The sequence below is a fragment of the Vulpes lagopus genome, chromosome 6 (assembly GCF_018345385.1).
Source record: "Vulpes lagopus strain Blue_001 chromosome 6, ASM1834538v1, whole genome shotgun sequence".
Taxonomy (NCBI): Eukaryota; Metazoa; Chordata; class Mammalia; order Carnivora; family Canidae; genus Vulpes; species Vulpes lagopus.
The window spans coordinates 129157756-129168980 of NC_054829.1; the positions used below are offsets into that span (position 1 = coordinate 129157756).

At 36.1% G+C, this 11225-nt stretch overlaps 1 pseudogene; it reads right to left on the bottom strand.

Annotated features, from left to right (window-relative positions):
* Positions 1-785: 785 nt before the first annotated feature.
* On the bottom strand, positions 786-10946 carry LOC121493417 (annotated as a pseudogene).
* Positions 10947-11225: the final 279 nt, after the last annotated feature.

An 11225-nucleotide genomic window follows, 5' to 3' on the forward strand; every position in this document is an offset into this window, starting at 1 on the left:
CAAAAGGCAAAAAAAGGGGGATAGGTAAATCCTCTGAAGATATAAGATTTAAAGCTGATATTATTTTGTATGTTGAATGCTTCATTCAATTGATAGCATATTATATGTATTTTTCAAATTGAATTTTTATGTAGTCTTATAGTTGACATTTATCCATATATATCCACCAATTTCTGCTATGTAATATTCCATTCTATAGCTTTGCCAATTATTTTTTTTATCAATTCCTCTGTTAATAGATGTTTAAGTTTTTTCTAGTTATTAAGAGCAAAAACTTTCTCTCATTTTCTTTTTTATCCTATTGTACCTATAATTCTGTCTCCTTATTTTTAACTCTTGACTTACTTTGAGAGAAAAAGGAAAGGCTTTAGTTAAAATCTTGGCAATAAAATAATTATGATTATAAGTCTCTTTAGTTAAGTATGCACACATGACATGGTGTTTTTTTAAAGAGAATGGAAATGAATAGTTTTCAACCAAATCTAATGCCCAAATATACCATGTTTTAGAGGATAATGTCAGTTTAACATTCTTAAACAGCCGTGAGAAAATGGCTCTGCTTTATGGAAGACACGATAAGCAAATTAAGAAAAACTGCAAAATTCTTTAATTCTCCAAGGAAATGACTGAAAAAGAAAATAGTAAAAGGGGGAAAAAAAGGTATACACTGGAGCTTGATTGTAAACAGAGGCTAGAATGACCAGCGCCAGGGTAACCCCCATATCTGCTTAATAAGATCTCGGGTATCTTTTGTTTGAAGAGTTGAAGTCCTAGCAATTGCGCTTTTATGCAGCCACGCGGCCCACAAGGTAGATGTTGTCAAAAAGCTGCCCAACAAAATCCTCACCAATGTTTTGAGCAGCACAGCAGGTATTTAGAATAAATTCTGTGACATTTTGTTCTTCGCATTAGGACTAGTGAGGTCGATGGAAAATAGAATCAAACAGTAGCACAGTAGGGGCACCTGGGTGGCTCGGTCGGTTGCGTCCACTCTTGATTTCAGCTCGGATCATGATCTCAGGGTCATGAGACTGAGTCCCATGTCAGGATGCCCGCCCAGCAGGGAGTCTGTTTGAGATTCTCTCTCCCTCTCCTTCTGTCCCTCCCCTTCAGCTCGCTTTCCCTCTAAAATAAGGCCATTTACGAAAAAATGAGGAGCACAGTTTATAGACAGCATCAAGACTAAGGCCAACGTCTCACATTAAATTGGGGTTACAAGCACAGAATCTATGGGGGAATTTTCTTGGGAGAGTTTCAAGATACTCCCCACTACTTTGAGGGCCTGAATCTGATGGAAAAAAAAATCTCAGTGCATTGGGCAAGAATTTCTTTCTCAAATTTTGCAGCGTTATAAGGTCATCCAAGACTCTCCCCTGTCATCAAGATAGTGTTTAAGGCTTTTATCCCAAATCAGTGTTCTTGTACAGAAGATACACTTTCGCTATTTCCTTTGGTGATTCATCTAGGATACCCGTGGACCTGGTTTAGTCCCTCCCCTGGGTTAGCGGTAAAGATGAGGTTGCCTTCATCCAACTGTACATACAATTTACTGAAAGGTGGGTTCTTATGATCTATGGAAGAGTGACCCCAAGTGGATTCACACAGCCCTTGCCAGAGAAGTTCATCTTTCTCCAGGTCCTGCCAAACCCATGAAGCCAAGCAGAGGTCAGTTGTACTCAGGCGGGACAAGATGGTAACGCTTAGCTTGGGGTTCAACATTTTCAAATTCATGAAGGGAGCTTTGCTCACTCTAGCCTTCCTGCTGTGGTTGCACGTTTCTGCACACTCTCCACAGCCCCTGACCCATCTGCAAGTGGGTTAGAAACTGGCTCACCTGATTGTGGAGGTGAGCGAGGCCAGTGTGGAATCTGTAGGGCAGGCGGTCAGAAAGGACAGGCTGGAACTCTCTGGAATGGGCGGACACTGTGGTCTGCAAGCAAAATTCCTTCTTCTGGACATCTGCATTATTTTCAAATTGTGTTTCCTGTCTTTCTTCATTGATTATTCTTCTCAATTCTTTTTCCCTTTTATTAGCCTTTAAAAAAAAAAAACTGGCTTTAAAAAAATTCTTTAAAAAAATAAAAAATAAAATAAAAAAATAATAAAAAATAAAAAAATTCTTTGTTTTGTATTTTCTAAAAATAAAAACTTAAGAATTTTTTTTTATTTTATCACTTATATTCTCATTTCTAGGTTTTGTGGGAGCACTATTATTGATATTATTTCACTAGTTGAGCTAGATATATATGTCATTTTTCTCATTTTTCTCAGTTTTTAGAGAAATTCACTTAAGATTGTAAATATCTATGGCTCTTCCTACATTTCACAAGAATTTATAAAAAAATCTTTTCCTTTCAGTTATTGATATTTTGCAATTTCCAGTGAGTTTTTCTTTTAATTCAATTTTAACACATAATGTGGCAAATGTTACATGAGTTTTCAACTGTATATTTTGTTTTGCTTCTTACGTGCCTCTTTTTTCTTCTAAGCTTTATGTCTTCTTTGTTGAAACTAACCCTCTACTAATTCTTTAAACGGTGTTAAAGCCTCTCATTTTTTTTTGAAAATATTTTTGTTTTCTATTCAGTCCTGAATTACAGATATTCAACTAGAAGTATACAATGTCTCCTGATGAATTATTATTTTTTATCAGGAATTATTTTTGTCAGATAAATGGCCTTTATCTGTATGAAGGTATATTAATTATATATTAAGATTGCTATACCTGGCTGATCCTCTCCCATTTCTTGAATTTTAAACTTTCTTAGACATTATATTTTAGGTATGATTCTTTTTTAAAAAATAGTTTACATATTTATTTATGAGAGACACAGAAAGAGAGGCAGAGACACAGGCAGAGGGAGAAGCAGGCTCCCCCAAAGAGCCCCATTCAAGACTCCATCCCGGGACCCCAGGATCACACCCTAAGCTGAAGGCGGACCTCAACCGCTGAGCCACCCAGGTGTCCCAGGTATGATTCTTTTAAATCAAATATGTTACTTTATCAAATCTAACATTCTCTGTATTTAAAGAAGCTGATTTATATTTGGATTTATCTTAATCATTTTATTTTGTTTTGTATATCTACTTAACATGACTTCTTTGTTCTTTTTACTCCATTTTTAAAGAGATTTCATTTATTTATTTATTTGACAGAGAGAGAGAGAGAGAGAGAGCGAGAGGGAAAGAGAGCACAAGCAGGGGGAACAGCAGAGGGAGGAGGATGCCGGGCTCCATTCCAGGACCCGGGGATCATGACCTGAGCAGAAGGCAGACACTTAACCAACTGAGACACCCAGTGCCCCATTTTCACCCCATTTTTGACTTCTTTGAAACTGATAGAAATTTTTATATTTTCTTTTCTCCATTATAAATTCAGTTGCAATATATATTCCAAATTTTGTGTACTTGTACCTAACATTTTTTTGCCTCTATATAGAAACAGATCACTGTTAATGGTACAACTCTAGTAATTTTTTACGAAGTGAGCATTTCCATTTAACCAGCCACCAGAATTAAGGTTTATGAAGCTAAAGATTACAAATGTTCCAGAAAATACTTGGTGCTCGCTGTCAGTCACTATCACCAGCTGCTTCCTTTCTGTGTGGCATGTGGGACTATTTCCTTAGATCCGTCTCCCAGTTTACAAATTCTCTGTTAAGCTCCAACTAATCTATTTAGCCTTTCCATTGAGTTTTTCGTTCAATTATTATATGCATATTACTTACAAGCTCTATTTTATTTCAAACTTGTTCTTTTCTCTCTTTATTAGCTCCTCAAAAGTTATAAGAGTATATATTTAATGGTTTCTTATTATTCTATAAATTTACTATTATTATTCCAATATTATTAAATAATAATAATAGTATTACTTTTATTATTATTATTCTATTACTTTATTATTCTATTACTTTAGCTTTTAATCTCAAGTTCTGTTTCTTGCATCTATTGACACCCTCCTAGAGGCTCCCTTATCATTTTTTATGATTGTGTTTCATGAGTTAACTTTCATCAAACATTTTTTCCACTTCTGGTTAAACTCTTTCAGTTTCCTTGTTTCTGACAAGGTCATATAGATTTCAATATTCCAGGAAAAACTGTAGGTGAATACTGTAAATTTGAAAGCTAGGTTTAGATGTGTTTGGCTTGCAAGGCTTTGATTTTTCCCCACTGCCTTTTTACCTTTATATTCCAGACTCCAGACAAAACAGAAATGTTGTGGCCACATCTTTGTTTGTGTGTAGAGTTTTTCTAGTGCACTTTTAATGGATGGAGAGAATCTATGAAAGGACTTTTAAGCTGTATTTTACACAGAATTAGAAAGTGGTGTTTAACCACCTCAGCAGCCTGGGGCCATCTTTCAAGTCTTCCTGTGTAGATTAGAAGGCCAGCTTCAGCCTCGGAAGACTAAATATAGGGTGAAAATCACTACAGATTATAGGGCCACCAACTCACACCATATTAATTTTTATTATTCTTTGTACTCTTTAAATCTTTCATTTCTTTGTGTTTGACTAGATATTATTTTCAGAGTGTTATTTTACCTATGATCTCATGTCTGTAGCAGAAAGGAAACCATCTGAGTCAGCTTGGGTCATCGTGTTTTTAATAAAAGAAAGCAGTGTAAACATTCAGCTATTAAAGGCAATAAGCAGCTGGACTCATCCACATCTTCTTCATTCTGCTTAATTTTCACAACCCCTCTTCTCTCTCCACATTTCTCACTGGGCTCTGTTGTTTCTCCCCAAACAACCAGAGACCTAAACTCATCATTCATATGTGGCACTTCTTCCATCTCACTCAATTTTCTCCAAACACCAAAATCCTTTCTGAGCTTTAATGGAGTCAAATGTAAATCCTAGAAATGATTTCTCTAATTTGTAGCTTTAGGAAAATCAATTTTCAACTCTATTTTTAAAAATTATGTCTTAAATGTTGATTTTCAGTAGCTTGTTTTAGAAGAGATCCTCTCTCTGCTGGAGAAAACAAAGCAAACAGCAACAACAAAAAAGCCATCAAAAAAAGCTAACATGCTCTAAAAGATTTATAACTCCAAGACAAGAAAGGACTTGGACAATCAGGCACACACAACTACAAGGAGACATAGAGCTATCATGAAAACCATTGCTTTGCCACAATCCTTGATTAGACAGAACAGCACTTTTCTACTTATCCTGGACCATATTTAAAGCCATTAGTCAACAGAGTGAAGTCATTCCAATACCTATTTTAGATTTTCATTTTTATTTCCTTTTGTTTGTATGTGCTGTAGAGTCAAATAGTTTTCCTATCTGATCTCTCCAAGCTATTTGATTTTATGTTTCAAAATACAGTATGCTTATTAAGAGTGTGGCTTTTAAAAAAAATATATTTTATTCATTTATTTTGAGAGAGAGAGAGAGCACAAGAGAAAGAGCATGAATGGGAGAAGGGGGAGAGGGAGAAGCAGACTCCTGGCTGAGCAGGGAGCCCGAAGCAGGGCTCATCCCAGGACCCTAGGATCATGACCTGAGCAGAAGGGAGATATTTAACCAAGGAGCCACCCAGGAGCCCCGGAGTTTGGCTTTTTGTTGCAAACCATTGTGAATGTAGTGCCAATGAACTGTGCAGTTTAAAATGTAAATTTTATGTTATGTAAATTTGACCACAATAAAAAAGTAGGATTTTTCTCATCACCAACATTGACATAGAGCAGAACCAGTTATTTTCAACTTGTGCACCTAATTCACTCCTGACTTAGTCCTTGCTTAAGTTCATACATGGAAATATAACATCTGAGAGATTTTGTCTGTATCCCCTAATTTTTGCACCCAGTCTCCCATTCATACGTACATTCTGTTGAGTTGGGAGCGGTTGCCTTCTTTGTGCTTGCTCTATCAGCTTAACTCCTACTCACTTTTTAACTCACTTTTAATTCCAGGGGTAGCTCTACTGACGGTTTCCCTGTTTGACAAGTGCCTTAAGCTTTCTCCATATTAAAAGTGGAAATAGGGGGCCCAGGTGGCTCAGCGGTTTAGCACCACCTTCAGCCCAGGGCATGATCCTGGAGACCTGGGATCGAGTCCCATGTCGGGCTCCCTGCATGGAGCCTGCTTCTCCCTCTGCCTGTGTCTCTGCCTCTCTCTCTCTCTCTCTCTCTCTCTCTCTCATGAATAAAACATAAAATCTTTAAAATAAATAAATAAAAGTGGAGATAAAGAACTTCCTCTTGTAAATCTCTCATAAATGTGTAGACACGTATACCCATATATACATAATATATATGTGTAATTTGTTAACGTCCTTGTCTGATTCTCATCTTACCTTTCACATTCCTTAGCACAGTTTGCTGATTCAAATTTTCTTATGTGCTTTTTTAAAATTTTTTATTTATTTGTCTTAGAAAGAGAGAGGGAGAGAGCACATGCACCAGTGGAAGGAGGGGGAGAAGAGGAGGGAGAGGGAATAGGAAAGAATCTCAAGAAGACTCCATGCTTGCTAAGCATGGGATCTTAGGTGGGGCTGATCCCAGGATCCTGAGATCATAACCTGAGCCAAAATCAAGAGTCGGATGCTTAACTGACTGAGACTCACGGGTGCCCCTATGTTTTTAATGAGAACATTTCACATTATTTAGTTAAAAGACTCTTAGAGTTTTATATACATCCTTTGTACAATCTAAGCTCACAAAAAGTTCTAGGAACTTGTGCAGTTCTACTACACCTCAAAGTAACGCAATAAATTACGTGCAACCTCTACCACTACCAACGAACTGCTGAATGCCTCTAGATAAAATCACTTTATTTTGAAGACCTCCAGTTACATCTTTTCCAATCTCAACTGTGCTCTCAGATACTCCTATCTATGTCTTCAATTGATCGTGTCTCTCATTCTCCAGAGCAAACATTCTAAACCTCTGAATACTCTATTTAAGAAAATCCACTTAATGCAAATTCCATGAGAAAAAAGACCGTTGTGTTAGCTATTCCACAAATATATTGACTGAATGAATGAATACATGAATCATTAGTCAGTATTTTTATTTACATTTTTGGCATCTGTATTTTTATTTCATACACCAAAATGTTGTCTTCCCTACATTTCTGAGATAATGTTGAGACACAACAGACATATTTGTTCAATGACTGGTGCAAGAGGTAGGTAAATTTTGTGCTACAAAAGAGTCTGTTCATTTTTCCTTGTTTCTGTCAGGAATCCTTACCTGAGATGCAGCCTAATTACTACTGACTATGTAATAGTCTTGATTGTATAAAAGCTCTCTTTAGACCGATGTCAGTGTTTTTTACTCAAACATTACTTTTTAAAAGGGAAATTACTGCTATCGAACTTTGAGTTAAGGAAGGAAGAAATGCTGTATTCATGATGGGCATTAAATTAAATAATGAGTACTAGCACTGTTTATTTGAAAAGAAACAATTTGCACCTGCATGTTTCCATTTGGCTGTATACTAACATCTTTTAAAGATTATGCAATGATTATTACAACCTTGATAAAATATCCCAATTTCGTAGTTATAAAAGAGGATAAGATCTCTGTTAAAACCACATATTTTGAGGAATAGAGGAGCAATTTTATTGATATGACCCCAAAACCATAGGTAACAAAAGAAATAAGAGACAAACTGTACTAAAATTCTGTGCATCAAAGGACACAAACAATAAAGTGAAAGGCAACCTACACCTTGGGAGAAAATATATGCATTATTGATAAGGGGCTAGTACCCAAAATCAAAAACTCCTACAAGTTAACAAATTATAAGCAACCCAACTGAAAAATGGGCAAAGGGCTTTAATATGCTATTCTCAAAAAAAAGATATATAAATGACCAATAAGCACATGGAAAGGCATTCAGTGTCACTAATTAAGCAATGTTGCACGGGCGCCTGGGTGGTTAAGTTAAGCATCTTCCTTTGGCTCAAGTCATGATCCTGTGGTCTTGAGACAGACCCCTGCATCAGGCTCTGTGCTCAGAGGGGCCTCTGCTTCTCTCTCTGCCCCCCTTCTGCTCATGCTGGCTCTCTCCCTCTCTCTCTCTCTCAAATAAATAAATAAAAATATTTAAAAAAACAATGTTGGAAACAATAGAATAATAAAAAATGTTAGAAGGAAAAGCTCAGAAATGACATTTCCATCGGAGATTTGAAAAGTTCTAATGGGGCACCTGGGTGGAGCAGTAGGTTAAGTGTTTGACTCTTGGTTTCAGCTCAGGTCATGATCTCATGGTCATGAGATACAGCTCCGAGTCTGGCTCCCTGCTCAGTGCAGAGTCTTCTTAAGTTTCTGTTTCCTTTTCCCCCTGCTCTGCCCCCTTCTCTTTCTCATTCTCTCAAATTAATAAATAAATCTTTGAAAAAAACCCACATATTTTATACAATGTTATAACTTAGAAGATTTTCCCAACTTCTGACCTACACCAAGTGATAATCAAGAAAATGAAATTATAGTTCTATTCTATCAGTCTTGTTCACATGATTTTTATTTATTATTATTTTTTTAATAATAAATTTATTTTTTATTGGTGTTCAATTTACCAACATACAGAATAACACCCAGTGCTCATCCCGTCAAGTGCCCCCCCTCAGTGCCCGTCACCCAGTCACCCCCACCTCCCACCCTCCTCCCCTTCCACCACCCCTAGTTCATTTTCCAGAGTTAGGAGTCTTCATGTTCTGTCTCCCTTTCTGATACTCTGGTTTCTCTTCAGATCGAATAAATCTTACCCCTTTCACATGATTTTTAAAATCAATGTTTGTTTTGCCCTATCATTTTAATGCAAAAGTTTACCTTTAGCATCAACTTATTTTAAGTCATTTTTCTACTTCTTAGCCATTATTAGAATGTAGTACATTCTTTATTATATTAGCATCTTTGTCACTTTATTCACTCCTCCCCTTCTGCTCATTTTATGCTGTTTGTAAACTGATTCAAATAATCTGACTTTCAAGCCATTCTATTTCTCTCCTACTTTTCCAAATAAATTATTTGTACCTGCATTTTCTTCTTCTTCTAGGCCATTGAATTAATTAAAAACAAAACAAAACAAAACACACATGCTTTTAAGTGTTCTCTCTTTAATTCAATCTATCCTGGCTAGAGGATACTTGGAGGTTGACAATTTAGTTCTGAGTCTCTGTAAAACATTGAGTTTTACACAATGGGCCCGGTCACCAGAGCAACACCAAGACAGAAGCTTCCCCTCAGGAGGCATGGCTCTAATTCTCTTTTCTGAAAGCTGGTTTGTTCTCATACTATCAACCACCTTGACCAAGTTTTTGTAGAAACTCACTTTACTATTGACATGTTGAACAGTGAATACAGGATGGTAATCACTTAGAAATATATAAATGCAAATATTATTTCACAATTTGGAACAAGAAAAAGAAATATATGAGAAAAAGGAAAAAAATATTAAAAATCAATATTCACGCCTCTCTTTTAGGGAGCCTTTAGTTCCTCTTACTTCAAAGATATTCAGGAAAACAGTACTGTCACTGAGCTATTTCTCTCTAGATCTCCTACTCATTTTAAAATTCCACAAAATGCCACATTCTTTTCTTGACCAATTTGTGTATAAATTAAGCAGAATGCTTTTCTCTTGTACAAATATATGTGTACTATAAAGACACACATCTACCTCATGCCCCCCATGTTTTAATAGCATTTACCTCCTAGGTTGACTTTGGTAAGATTCCATCTTGGCACACTCATGCCAACTGAGTCATTTTTTATCAATAAGGGAGGTTTGTTTCGACATATACATAGTCTTGAAAAGATCGTGCATATTTATATTAATGTACATTAAGAGATTAAGCCTGGATTCGAATTCTAGCTTCCTCATTTAGTACTTGCATGAGTACTTTTCCCAAGTTATTTGACTTCCCTCAATCAAAGATCCCACTAACTTCATGGGATGCCATCTGTTGCACAGTTCACAACCTAGGAAGTATAATATGGCAGCCAAAGAAAGTTTTCTTATATCTCTTGAATGTGGATGGTAATACCTCATTATTGTGTTTTTTTTTTTTTTTCCTGGTGGAGGAAGAGGAAAGTTCTATTCTGTAATCTATGTAAGGAAGTTAGAAGAGTGTCATGAGCACAGTACTCTTGCAACAATTAAGGAATGTTCATGTTAATAGCTTCTATCCCTCATCTACCTTTGCAGCACAACTACTTGAAAATATTTTAAACTATGGTATCCAAAATTTCACAAACTCTGATTAATCCATTATCTACCCCCATTCATTTTATCTACTCTGTGTCAGAAGTAGCCCCAGATTTTTTTAGGCAACCCATTCTAATGTCAAAATAGAATGAATTGGAAATCTGAGACATGCCTCTTACACAAGTTTGTGAAAAATAGTTTACCATCACAGGAATAGTTAACCACGTTGCAATATCTGTGGTCTGTCAATCTATGATTATTTATATTTTAACTTCACCAAACAATATCACTTTCCAATAACACTTTATAGCTTCCATACCCTTTAGAACAGAGTATGTAAAGGCTCAACAGAAATCTGCTAAGCATTACTTCATTACTCTGAAAGAATTCATCATAATTAACACATAATTGCAATAATTAACTTACCCTTACTCTGCCTCTGTCTCCTCTTGAGTGTTTTATGTTGGAGATAAAATGATATGCGCCATAGAGAAAACTTTTTACTGAAGGCAAATTTAATCTGAGATCCAGAGAAGAAAGACAAAGGAAAAGGCACAATGTCACTATTAGTGTGGAAATGCCCGATGTCCTTTGTGCTTCTTAGTTATCTTTCAAAAGTGTAATATTGAAAGGAGGTTTTGGGATCCTCTCTGATTTGTAGTATTTGTTCTGAATTGTCTGGAATTCTATTTGTTTTCTTGCCCAGTGCTGACATGGGGTTGATGGCTGTAGGTTTCTTGTCATTGTCCCCACAGGATCGTTTTCCTTATCAGCTCTTGGCAGACTGTGACCATTTAAGGAGAGACTTCTTTAGTGGTTTATCAACCTTATTTTCATAGCTTCTTATTTTCCAGTGTCAAAAAGTATTATATGCATTAAAAAAATGCACTCATCCATGCCAGGCAATTGTAAGTAGAATTGTATTTTAAGTAATAAACAAAAATGACCTTGGAATGTCTCACAGCTTGTCGGAAATATGACCATTTCTTCAAGTCGAGTTTTATTTAAGAACACAAGAGCTAAGCTTAAGGGAAATAGACTGTTTTAAGAAGAAAAAACTGG